Genomic DNA, 10,936 nt, shown 5'->3' on the forward strand with positions numbered 1-10,936 from the left:
TACCACCGCGCGAGGGCAGGGACCGGCCGCCGCCGCGGCTGTGGTAACTGCTGCGGATCGGCTGCGTCGGCGTCGCTGCCACTGGGAGGCGGTACTCACCAGCGACAAACTGACAGACCAACTTTGGGTCATCCGGCAAGCCAAAGATGCCGCCCATGTCCAAGGGCTTCGAGCCGTCACCTGACGCCATCATCATCGACGGAGAGTGGGACGGGACAGGGGTTAATCCCCTCTCCCCCCGTCTCGCCTGAAGGAAACTGACGGACTTTTAATAAAGTTTATTCATTAAATTGACTTTTGAGAAAATAAAAAGTTGGCCGCGTATCTGCGTGCTTCGCTGCAAATGTCGTCTAAAGACGATAGAAGAGGCGCTGCGTGAGATATGGACGCCATCTGGAAATACGTCGGGAAACATCAGTGCTGTGTTGCGGGCTGGTAGTCCCGGCGCAGCAGCAGGCGAAGACCGGCGGTGACGAACACGACCGGCGGGGACGCCAGCCAGCCCGAACACGCGGTTTGGCGCGAAGCGCTGAAGCACAAGAAACGTCCGCACTCAACGAGTGCTCTCCACACACACTTTATTTACACGTCGCCTGGGTAAAAGGAATGCCAGAGCGGCGCCCCATGGCATTCGTACAGTGCAATACAGAACCGAAACCGAAACACAACAATGAGCTCGTGCAGAGGGCACGGATGAAGTCAAGTTTAACGCGCAGTCGCATTTTCAGCGCAGCTTAAGAAACTAGGATCCTTAGAATTACGTATGTATGCATTTTCTAATAAAGGAACACACCACCTAATTCTTGCCTAGTGACGTTGCACATCCGATATGCGTAATGTTTGCTTTTTGATCAACAATGTACAAAAGTATGAACCTAGTCAGCCGTTCAAGATGTCTGGCCCTTGGGCAAGTGGTTCAACTTTGGCCGAGTGGCTGAATCGAGGGACGTGCCGACAAACAGAAAGACAGACAGAAAGACAGACCAAAATTTCTCCGTTTAAGTATCCCAAGAAAGACTATCGTCTTTAATACTACGACTTTGAAGGGTACTGATTTGTGCTATAGTTGGTAGCAATTCATTGTATAGTTGCTACCGCTCCTCTGAAGAACGTGTTTTACCCCTCTCTTACTTTCTTAAGAAGAGCGCAAGTAATTATACCAGAAATCCAAAATACCAGAAATCCAATTTTTTAATCGCTGCTTTAACTTCAATTTTTGCATACAAATAAAAAGCGTTACGGAACATTTCTTTTTCTTTTCCGTTCCGAAACAGAAACGGAACAGCACTTTTTGCGATGGAACGATACATAACCAAAACGAAAAAAAATTTGTTCCGGCACCCTGGTGGAGCCGTGAGGTTCACAATGAGTATCGCCGGGACCATCGCGAAAACTGCAATCCGAATCCGATGACCCTGCCGATAGATCTCAAAAGCCTCAAATGTCTCCTGTTTTCGCAATGCAGCCAAAACCGAACTATCGCTCGACAAATTTTGTTGAACCACGTTCAACCACGACTTTTTTTTTATTTGAGCGTGAACACAAAGCTACGCAAGAACCACATTTCCATACAAAGACCCTTCCGGGGCGTGTGCATTTTTCGTCGAACTCAGAGACTGATGGTGAGAAACAATGAGCCCGCCAGAACCAGTACACAGTCAAAAAGGAAGAAAAAAAAAACCTGTACGTGTCATCCGGCTCAATCACTCCCGACATTATCAAGCTTCCTTGCTGTGGGAACATAATTTTTCCCAAATAAGTGACACCCTATTAGTTAAGCCTAGATGGCTTTTTCAATACAAAGGTCACTGCGCATTCATCGAGGCACGTCTTCTGTACTAGACTGCTCAAATTTCTGCAACTGTATATTACTACGACGACTCTTAAAGGAGTATCGACACAAAAATTTTACATCTTGTTTTTTTCTGTTGCAAAGTAGCTAACGACCCACTTATCACGGCTGGAAGACTCGTTTGCTCGATCGCGTGATGTTTAATTTTTTGGAGATGGTTTTATGCACCCAGTCGCCGTTTTGGTTTCAAAGAGCGCCGTGTGAGGCGGCACCCAGAATAGTTTTCGTGTAAATGTAGCTGCATAAGTGAGCACAAAAAACCGCGTTCACATGAGCACCGCGCGGACAGTTGTTTTCAGTGAAGGCTCTCTGGGCGCTGCTATGATCCTCTCCTCTCTGGGATGTTGCAAATACGCGTGATCACCCACGAATTCATTGCCGAGGCAAGGACGTCAACCTTTGTACTCCCATGCAAGCCTGAACCCTCTTTAAGTTGAAAAGGTCTGCTTGGAGAGAGCGCTCGCGAGGATCGTGACAGCCAACAACTACTCGTGACTTAGGTGGCGGTTGGTTGTTTACATGAAAACTAAAGGCGCGTTTCGCGTGCAGTGGCGCGACAAGCACTTTAAAATTGATTTTAAGTATGTTCTAGGCTGTATTATCTCTGGTTATTTCGTAGGTGATGCGTGTGTGTCCACACAAATCTATGCAACAAATTGTGATTACAGCGCAAGGGAAAACACGGAACAAAGAGACCAACGAAGACGAGCGCTGGCTTCGAACTTCGTTGGTCTTCTTTGGTCTCTTTGTCCCGTGTCTTCCCTTGTGTTGTAATCGCAATTTGATATGGAATACCAACTAGCCCGTACTCAGACCTTGCTATCCCACGAGTCCTCTCACCTTCAAAACTTTGCGTCAATACTCCTTTAAGAGCATGAAAGTTAGTTCATTATGTCCATCAGTCACTCACTTGCGCCGACGATGATGCACAATTGAACGCCATAGGTAACGCCCAGAACCTTCGTCAGGTACTTCGAGCTGCACGTTGTCGCCTCTTTGAAGTTCTAACTATATGCATATTTTTAAGTTATGTTGGGGCAAAGTATATATATACTTAAGAATTAAAAGGATCAGCGTCCACTCCGGGCGAAGTACAATGCATTGCTTCGGTTCTGTTCTGTCTTGCTGTGGAGAGGCCAAGGTTTTGATCACCTCGGCTACTTCATTTCTATAAGTTCTGCAGCGCAAAAACAGAATGGTTACCAAAAACAAAAATGAACAATTAAATAAAAAGACGTTTAGCAAATTCAAACAAAGAAAAAATAACATGGCAACGGACAGCTCACTTGCCTGACTTGACTTCACACGCACACATTTCTTTCTAAGTTCTACCCACAATATACAGTTCTACCCAAATCACTTGGTTATAACTCAACTCAACTTAACGTCGTATATAGTTACACGTAGCTGCTTATAACAAGCGCTTATCTAGTCCAGTGTCCACTTAGAAGTCTTTTAGGAAGGTGCTGGTCTTTTGCTGAAGATGCCTTTCAGGCCACGGCCCAAGTAATTATGTAATGTGAGGGGGCATGCATCAGGCCTCCAATCTTACTGTTTTTTTGTCTTAGTTTTTTGCTCTTGTTAATATAAGTCCTTTTACTGGCACGGTTGCGCATTAAGTGTTACGAGGGATGAAAGTTGCTGGCCGTAAAAAAGAGAACTGTGGAAGCCATCGGTGTCAAAAACAAAATAAGGTTGGGAGGAGAACAGCACGAAATTATGGACATGAAGGCGGACTCGAAATGATGAGGCGAGCGTTCTCCAGTCGCAATAAGTCCACGTGGCCCCGTCCACGCTGTTGTTTCGGGTGAAATGAATTTCTGGTTGTCGCCTCATTCGGCTAGGCGATAAATCACGATCGCGAGAAATAATACCGATCATGGCGCACCGCATCGCTTTTTGGCTCTGCAATGTTTCGAGAAGCGAGCCAAACGCATTGATTTGAAGGAGCTGGAACACGGAGGATATAGATGAAAAGAAGGGACTTGCCTATTATTTCCTAGCAGAACTTGTACGTATCGCAACGCATTCTTTAAAATTTTCGTCAGGGTCCCCTAAAGTGGAGTTGTCTTCGATTTATGTACAAAAAAAAAATTGGGGGACCCTTAAGCTTTGCCTTTAAGAGTTGAACGCAATAGCGAAATCCGGCCCTAGTGCGCACTTCAAGCACTAAGTGCATACTTATTCATGTGTATTGTTACACACACGCGCGCGCGCGCGCGCGAATGGTACAGGTTTTTGATTTAAAGCAAGAGTCGCATGACCTCCAAGATACACGCCGCGCGCTAGCAATCTCGGAGGCCATGAAGAGTCTCACAATGCCTCACAGATGGCAGCACATTATCTAGCGTTTGCTGTTTGCTTGATCGACGCCTCCTCTGGAAAGCCGGCGTTGGCTTGATATGTTTTCCGCTAGATGGACATAGTTGTCCATTTTCAGAGCTGTTTGAAAGTTCGTATGTGTTTTTAGCGGCCATGGCTGCACTATCCCGGCCTTTTTCGACGTAGTTTGATGGCCTCCCAAATGCGCCTACAAATTGCCGAATGGGCTCGTTTTCGTCGTGACACCTGTCGAACAAAATGCGTTAAGGAGACTCCTTCCACTACATGGCATTTATGTAGTGTGTTTTTTCGAAGCAGCTGCAAGTAACATCGTGGCTTTGTGGTAGGACACCTGCTTGCCACGCGAACGGCCAGGGTTCGATCCTGAATGGGACCAAAGTTTTTATTCTTTATTTTATTTGCTTCTTTCTCGATTTTCCGCTGACAACAAACGGTACCGACACCGACAGCGGAATTTCTGCGACACGAGCTCTCTAACGCTATCGCGTTAAAATAAAGGATGCTAGATCACGGATAAACGACGCATGGTCGTTTGCACCGACAGCTCCTGCACTTCGTCCAGGTAGCAGAATCGCGTCTTTTTTAGTTAATTTATGCCGTAGAGAACACCGACACCAATAAAAAAGTATATAGAGTTGAGCACTTATTACGAGCGTTCTTAATAAGATATTGAAGCCATGAATAAAATCTTATAGAACAAGAATATACGGAAAAGTAAACTAAAGAAAGAAAGAAAGAAAAAAAAAAGGGATGCGGGAAAAAAATGTGTTGCAGTTAGTTATCAGTATTCGAAGAAACGTATGATGTTACTGTACTAGCAAACGTGTAAGAGACTTCCATATCACTCAGTATATTCAGCACCCGGAAGCGTAAGTATAGCTTATACAGTATATAATTAATTATATTCTCATGCAGTGGGCTATTAGCCCGAGTAACTTCCTCATATTTGCATTATTATATTCGCATTATGCATGTTACATGCACTGATCTAATGGTTACGATAACATTGACGTCGCTTAATTTTGAAATAACGTGGAAATAGCGTTGGATTTCCGAACTCTGCATTATTATCCCGAATGGTACCTTCACTGCATTGACACTCGAAGTGCAGTGAAGAAATCTGGCGAAATATGACACGCCGATATTTTATTCGGCGTTATGTGTTGCCCACCAGCGAACAGTGGCGCGCATGATATTCTGTGAGGTGTGGTAAAATTGACACCAGAATGTTTTATAGAGGAGGGAGGGAATAATAAGCATATATATATATATATATATATTTTGTGACGTATACATTGTGACATAACATTATCATTCTTTTGTGGATGGTGTGCGCCATGACGTCTCATCGCATGGTCAATAATTGTCAAATACTCTTTAAACTGAAGGCAAATATTCTGAAAGGAAATTGAGACAAGAAAACGGCGTTCGATTTATTTGACCTTTAAGATGTTAGGAAAGTGCGAGAAAGCTTCAAGTTGTGCTTCTGGCATTTGTTCCAACGAAATGAAGGAAGGAAGAAAACAAGTGAAATGCCAGGGATGTTAACCAGACACATGCAAGGTTGGCTACCCTAAGCTGGAGGAATGTGGAGGAGGAGTGGAAAGGTGAGTGAGAAAATACCAGAGACAAACTAACACGTCAACTTTAAGCCGATTCTTTATACGTCGTTCACAAACATATCAGCGTTGTTGTGGTTCCAACTGTTTATAACTCGGCAATATTTCCTAAACAACAATTTCGGCGCCATCACAAGGAGCTTGGTACAAGTGTGAGTGAGGAAGACAGGTCTACCATTGGGGTTTGTGTATGTACAGCAGATTTCTTCATGTTTTACAGAACGCGAGTCTTGTGGATAACCGTCACTTTCGTTTCAGCGTTATAAAAAAAAATAAAACAGGGCTTCAGTATAAAAAAGGGGACCGAAACATTTAAAAGATAGAGAGCGTTCTAGCAGCGAGCCCAAGTCGCGTACGAGCTTAAACTTTTGGACGTTTGTTTGCGGGAGGTGAGTTTTAATGCAATGTCTGGGATTTACTGGCAGTGTAGTTTTCGCGCTAAATCTGTACTTGTCATCTGTAATCAAGACGCATCTCCGCTGTTAAGGAGATGTTGTTCTAGGTTTCGAAACACGTACGTTCGCTGTTCCGCTGTGCTTGTTGTTTTCTAGGCGCTCAATAAAATAAAGTGCTTTACTTTTCTATTGGGTTTATGTTGTCTGTGCAAAACATACAGCGCAGTATTTACGGAAACTATGACAATATTGTTAAAGATCTTGGTCCACTTCAGCCAAAAATGGCATTGCTCTACGGAACGTTGCCAATTTAAAAAAGAACAACAAAAAACTGTGCAATCGCTGTGCGTAGACTGGGCAATATATTTTCGGTTACATATAACATTAGTGATTTTAGCCCGATTTTGTCGTACTGTGGTTAAATAGTAATTTGACTCCCTTATGGATTCTTCCCAAGTCTGTGGATCGTTAGGCGTCACAGGGCAGTGAGCTACCATGGAGGACGGGGGTGAAGATGTAATCTGTTGTCGATAGCAGCACCGTTTCCTTTTATGTAGATGTGCCGTATGCGTTCTCTGTGTGCGTCCTTTTGTGCTTACAAGAGAGAAGACTGGAGTACGGTGGACGCTCAGAGTGGTAAACAGCGGTCAAGCTGTCAAACAAGAACGTTTTTGTTTGCTCAAGCAAGAACGCCACGGGAGCTCTATTGTAGAGATATTCCTTATTTTGCAACAGTTATCACTGTGTGCTCATGGTTTGTGCACGAAAAAAAAAGAGTTTTACATAATGAATTAGCAATCCCACATCAAATGCAATTGGTTTAAGTGTTATGCTATGGAAAACTAACTCGCCCGAAAATCACTGCTCTTTCAATTGGTTGTTTTTCATAGTACTTCAATTAATTTCAAACTTCCTTACTTTTTTTAGATTGCATCAACTGTTGTGTCGAATTTTAAACACGGTTCTAAATTTAATGACGTGTATGGGTTGGAGTTCCCTGGTGCGTAAGCTCGCGCTGTTAGGCTTACACTTTGAAGAACAAGCAAGCAAGCAAGCAAGCAAGCAAGCAAGCAAGCAAGCAAGCAAGCAAGCAAGAAATCAATCAAACAAACAAAACTGGCTTTCTTTTGTTTACCTTACCATTACTGATTTCTCTTTTTCTTCTTTCGTTAGCCTTTCTCAAGGTTGTTTTATTTTTAATATTAAAGCTTAGTGACCAACTTGTCATATCGTGTTCTTTGTTTCCCTTATTACAGCGAAAGCTGTTATGAGATCACAAGGGCCGTTTTTGGCGCCGTAGCTGTCCGCCGCCGCCGCCGGTGTCCGTAACCACTATCGCTCGAAATAAGAAAAAAATCGAAATAAGAAAAAATTGCCAGGCCTGCGCTGAAACCGCAGCACAGTCACAGCGAAAGCTGGAAGAGCTGCGTTTCTAGAGCCCGTTGCATGCTCTCTTGCGGCTACTAATAAAAGTACACTAGCAAGGTACCCACTACCCCATAAATCACAATTTTTGTGAAGTTGCGAAGCACCTACTAAGCCATTATTCGTCATTCTGCGGAGAACCGAGGCACCAGCTACACGTCTGTAAGGCATTATGTGCCCTTTGTTGAAGCGACGACATGCGCAAATGGCTCATGCGCTTATAGGCTTCCTTGGCAACCACTACAAGTGCATTTGGGAGGAACCCACTACGCTATAAATCATTGTATTTTACTGAGACCACGAGGAAGTGGATCATGCGCTTATGGGCTTCCTTGGCAACCAATACAAGTGCACTTGCGAGGAACCCACTACGCTATAAATCATTGTAATTTTTGAGATGTAGGGCAGCAGGCACTGTGCCATTTTTCGTCATTCTACGGAGAGCGTTGGTAGCTGCTAACGCATGTAAGGCATTATGCGCACTTTGTTGATGCTGTGTCTGATGACGATGAAGAATTGTGGCATCAACAACCTACTCGTTGCGCAATACGCATTGTGTGACGCCTGGTTACAGAATTCGCGTTGTGCGACGCTTGGTGCTTATTTTACTCTTCTACCACGCTATATTGCATATGCTGATGTGGTTCCTTCCCGACATGAAGCCTGTATAGGACCTTTTTGCAAAGCAGTTTCAAGCATCGGCATGGCTCAGAGGTTGAATACTGGGCTCCCACGCAGAGGGCCCAGGTTCGAACCTCGTTCCATCCTGGAATTTTTTTCTTATTTCGTTTTTTTTCTTATTTCGAGCGATACTGGTTACGGACACCGGCGGCGACGGCGGCGGCGGCGGCGGCGGCAGCGGCGGCGGCAGCGGCGGCGGCGGCGGCGGACAACTACGGCGCCAAAAACGGCCGGTGAAATGATCTCATAACAGCTTTCGCTGTAAAATTTCTAGGATGGAACGAGGTTCGAACCCAGGCCTTCTGCGTGGGAGCCCAGTATCCTACCTCAGAGCCATGCCGGTGCTCCAAACCGCTTTGCAAAAATACCCTATACAAGCTCCATGTCGGGAAGGAATCACAACATATGTTGTGTAGCGTGGTAGAAGAGTAAAATAACAACCAAGTGTCACACAACGCGAATTCGGTAACGAGCCGTCACACAATGCGAATTGTGCAACGAATGAGTTGTTGAATGCTTCCAACCCATTACAAAGGGCTCTGCCATTATAATTCATCGTCATTAGCCACAGCAGCAACAAAGTGCACATATTACCTTACAGGTGTTTAGCAGGTACCACGGTTCTGCGCAGAATGACGAAAAATTGCGTAGTGCCTGCTTCCTTACTTCACAAAAATTATGATTTGTAGCGTAGTGGGTTCCTCGCAAGTGCACCTCTATTGGTTGCCAAGGAAGCCCATAAGGCTCCGATGATCCATTTCCTCAGGGTCTCAATAAAGTTAATTCCCCTCTCTCTATTTCTTTCTCACGTTAGCGTATGTTATAAAGCGTGGTGGGAGAGTGAAATAACGACCGAGCGTCACACAATATGAATTACGTAACTAGTGGGCCATTTAAAGCTCCCAATCCATTACAAAAGGCTCAGTCATAATTCGTCATCGTCATCAGCCGTCGCATCAAGAAACGGCACATAATGCCTTACAGATTGTACCTCGCTTCTCCGCAGAATGACGAGTAATGTCGTGGTGGGTGCTTCCCAACTTCACGAAAATTATGATTTGTGGCGTAGTGGGTACGTTGCTAGTGTAGTTGTATTAGTAGCCACAAGAGAGTTTATAACGGGCTCTAGAAACGGCGCTCTTCGAGCTTTCGCTGTGACTGTGCTGCGCTTTCCACGCAGGCCTGGCGTTTCTTTTGACTCGTTTATTACCTTCTTTAACGGTCGCGTTCGCTTATGCTACTTAACCTTTATCATGTGGCGCAACCAGGCGGTCGTCCAACAGGTCTACCTGTCCAATTTACCACTCAAGCAAAGGCAATAAAATGAGACAGAATAGAGCCGCTCCGCGCAGCCTTAATGCGCTAATCTACTTAGTGGAACAGAATTTGTGGTCTAGGGCAACAGGTTACTTCTATGGTCGACTGCTGGATAATCTCGGCTTACGATGACCATCATTATATCACGGGAAATGTCCGCTATGTTTAAGCACTGCTTTCTTTTTTTTTTTTTGATACTTCCGAAAACGCGCGGTTGCTTAGAGTCGGTTACGCAAGGCACCCAAATGAGTACTTCACAAAGTTGCTTTAGGAAGTTACGAAACGGTAAGCAGAGTCCCCACCTCGCTGGACTAACTTCTAAGGCCGTACAAAGTACTTTTTTTTACTGAAATGATGAACAGAAGTTGGTGCCTTTACGGTGCCACCGGCTACTCCTTCTCGCCTAGAAAAAAGAAATATACAATACTCAAAAATTAAATTAAATGGACGCAAGAAATGTCATGCAATCGAACACAAGATGTGTAAACACAATACCATCCAACTGCACATGAGTAACAAATATGCGAGCATGAGTTCAGGTAAGTAACATGAGTTCTCACGTTAATTGAGAACTAACAGACAATAATGCCAAGGGAAGTATACGGGATGTTATTTGTAGTAATTAATATAAGTGTGGAGAAAGTAAAGTGGACGAAAAGATAACTTGCCACCGGCAGGGACCGAACCTGCGACCTTCGAATAACACGTCCGATGCTCTACCACTGAGCTACGACGGCGGTCATCCTCTCGTCCACTTCATGGGGTATATCTGTGCATTTAAACGTAGGAGTGTTAGTCAGCGCCGATCGCAGCCATGACGGCGTGTGTGGAACACTTTTAAAGACGATAGTCTTTCTTGGGCAACTTAAACGCTGAAATTTTGGTCTGTCTTTCTGTTTGTCGGCACGTCACTCGATTCAGCCATCCGGACAAAGTTGAACCACTTGCTTACCGCCCACCCATCTTGAACTGGTACGGCTGTTCCTACTTGTGAACGTTGTCGATCGAAAAGTAAATATTACGCATATCTGAGGCGCAACATCTTTAGGTAATTATTAGGTGGTGTGTTCCTTTAATAGAAAATACATAGATACGCAGTTTTAAAGACCCTAGTTTCTTAAGCTGCGCTTAAAATGCGACTGCGCTGAAACTTGTCTTCCTCCGTGCCCTCTGCACAAGCTCATGTTGTGTTTCGGTTTCGGTTCAGTATTGCATTGTACGAATGACAGGGGGCGCCGCTCTAGCATTCCACACTCTATTGGGCGCGAGGCCCACCACTGGAGACGCGGGCGCTGCAATCGCTG

At 44.8% G+C, this 10,936-nt stretch overlaps 1 non-coding gene across 1 annotated transcript; it reads right to left on the reverse strand.

The window, feature by feature from the left end:
- Window positions 1-10,297: 10,297 nt before the first annotated feature.
- Window positions 10,298-10,369, reverse strand: Trnat-ugu (transfer RNA threonine (anticodon UGU)). The gene has a single exon. It is a non-coding gene; the product is annotated as a tRNA-Thr (tRNA).
- Window positions 10,370-10,936: the final 567 nt, after the last annotated feature.

This window comes from Rhipicephalus sanguineus, chromosome 3 (genome assembly GCF_013339695.2).
Source record: "Rhipicephalus sanguineus isolate Rsan-2018 chromosome 3, BIME_Rsan_1.4, whole genome shotgun sequence".
In the NCBI taxonomy this organism is placed as follows: domain Eukaryota; kingdom Metazoa; phylum Arthropoda; class Arachnida; order Ixodida; family Ixodidae; genus Rhipicephalus; species Rhipicephalus sanguineus.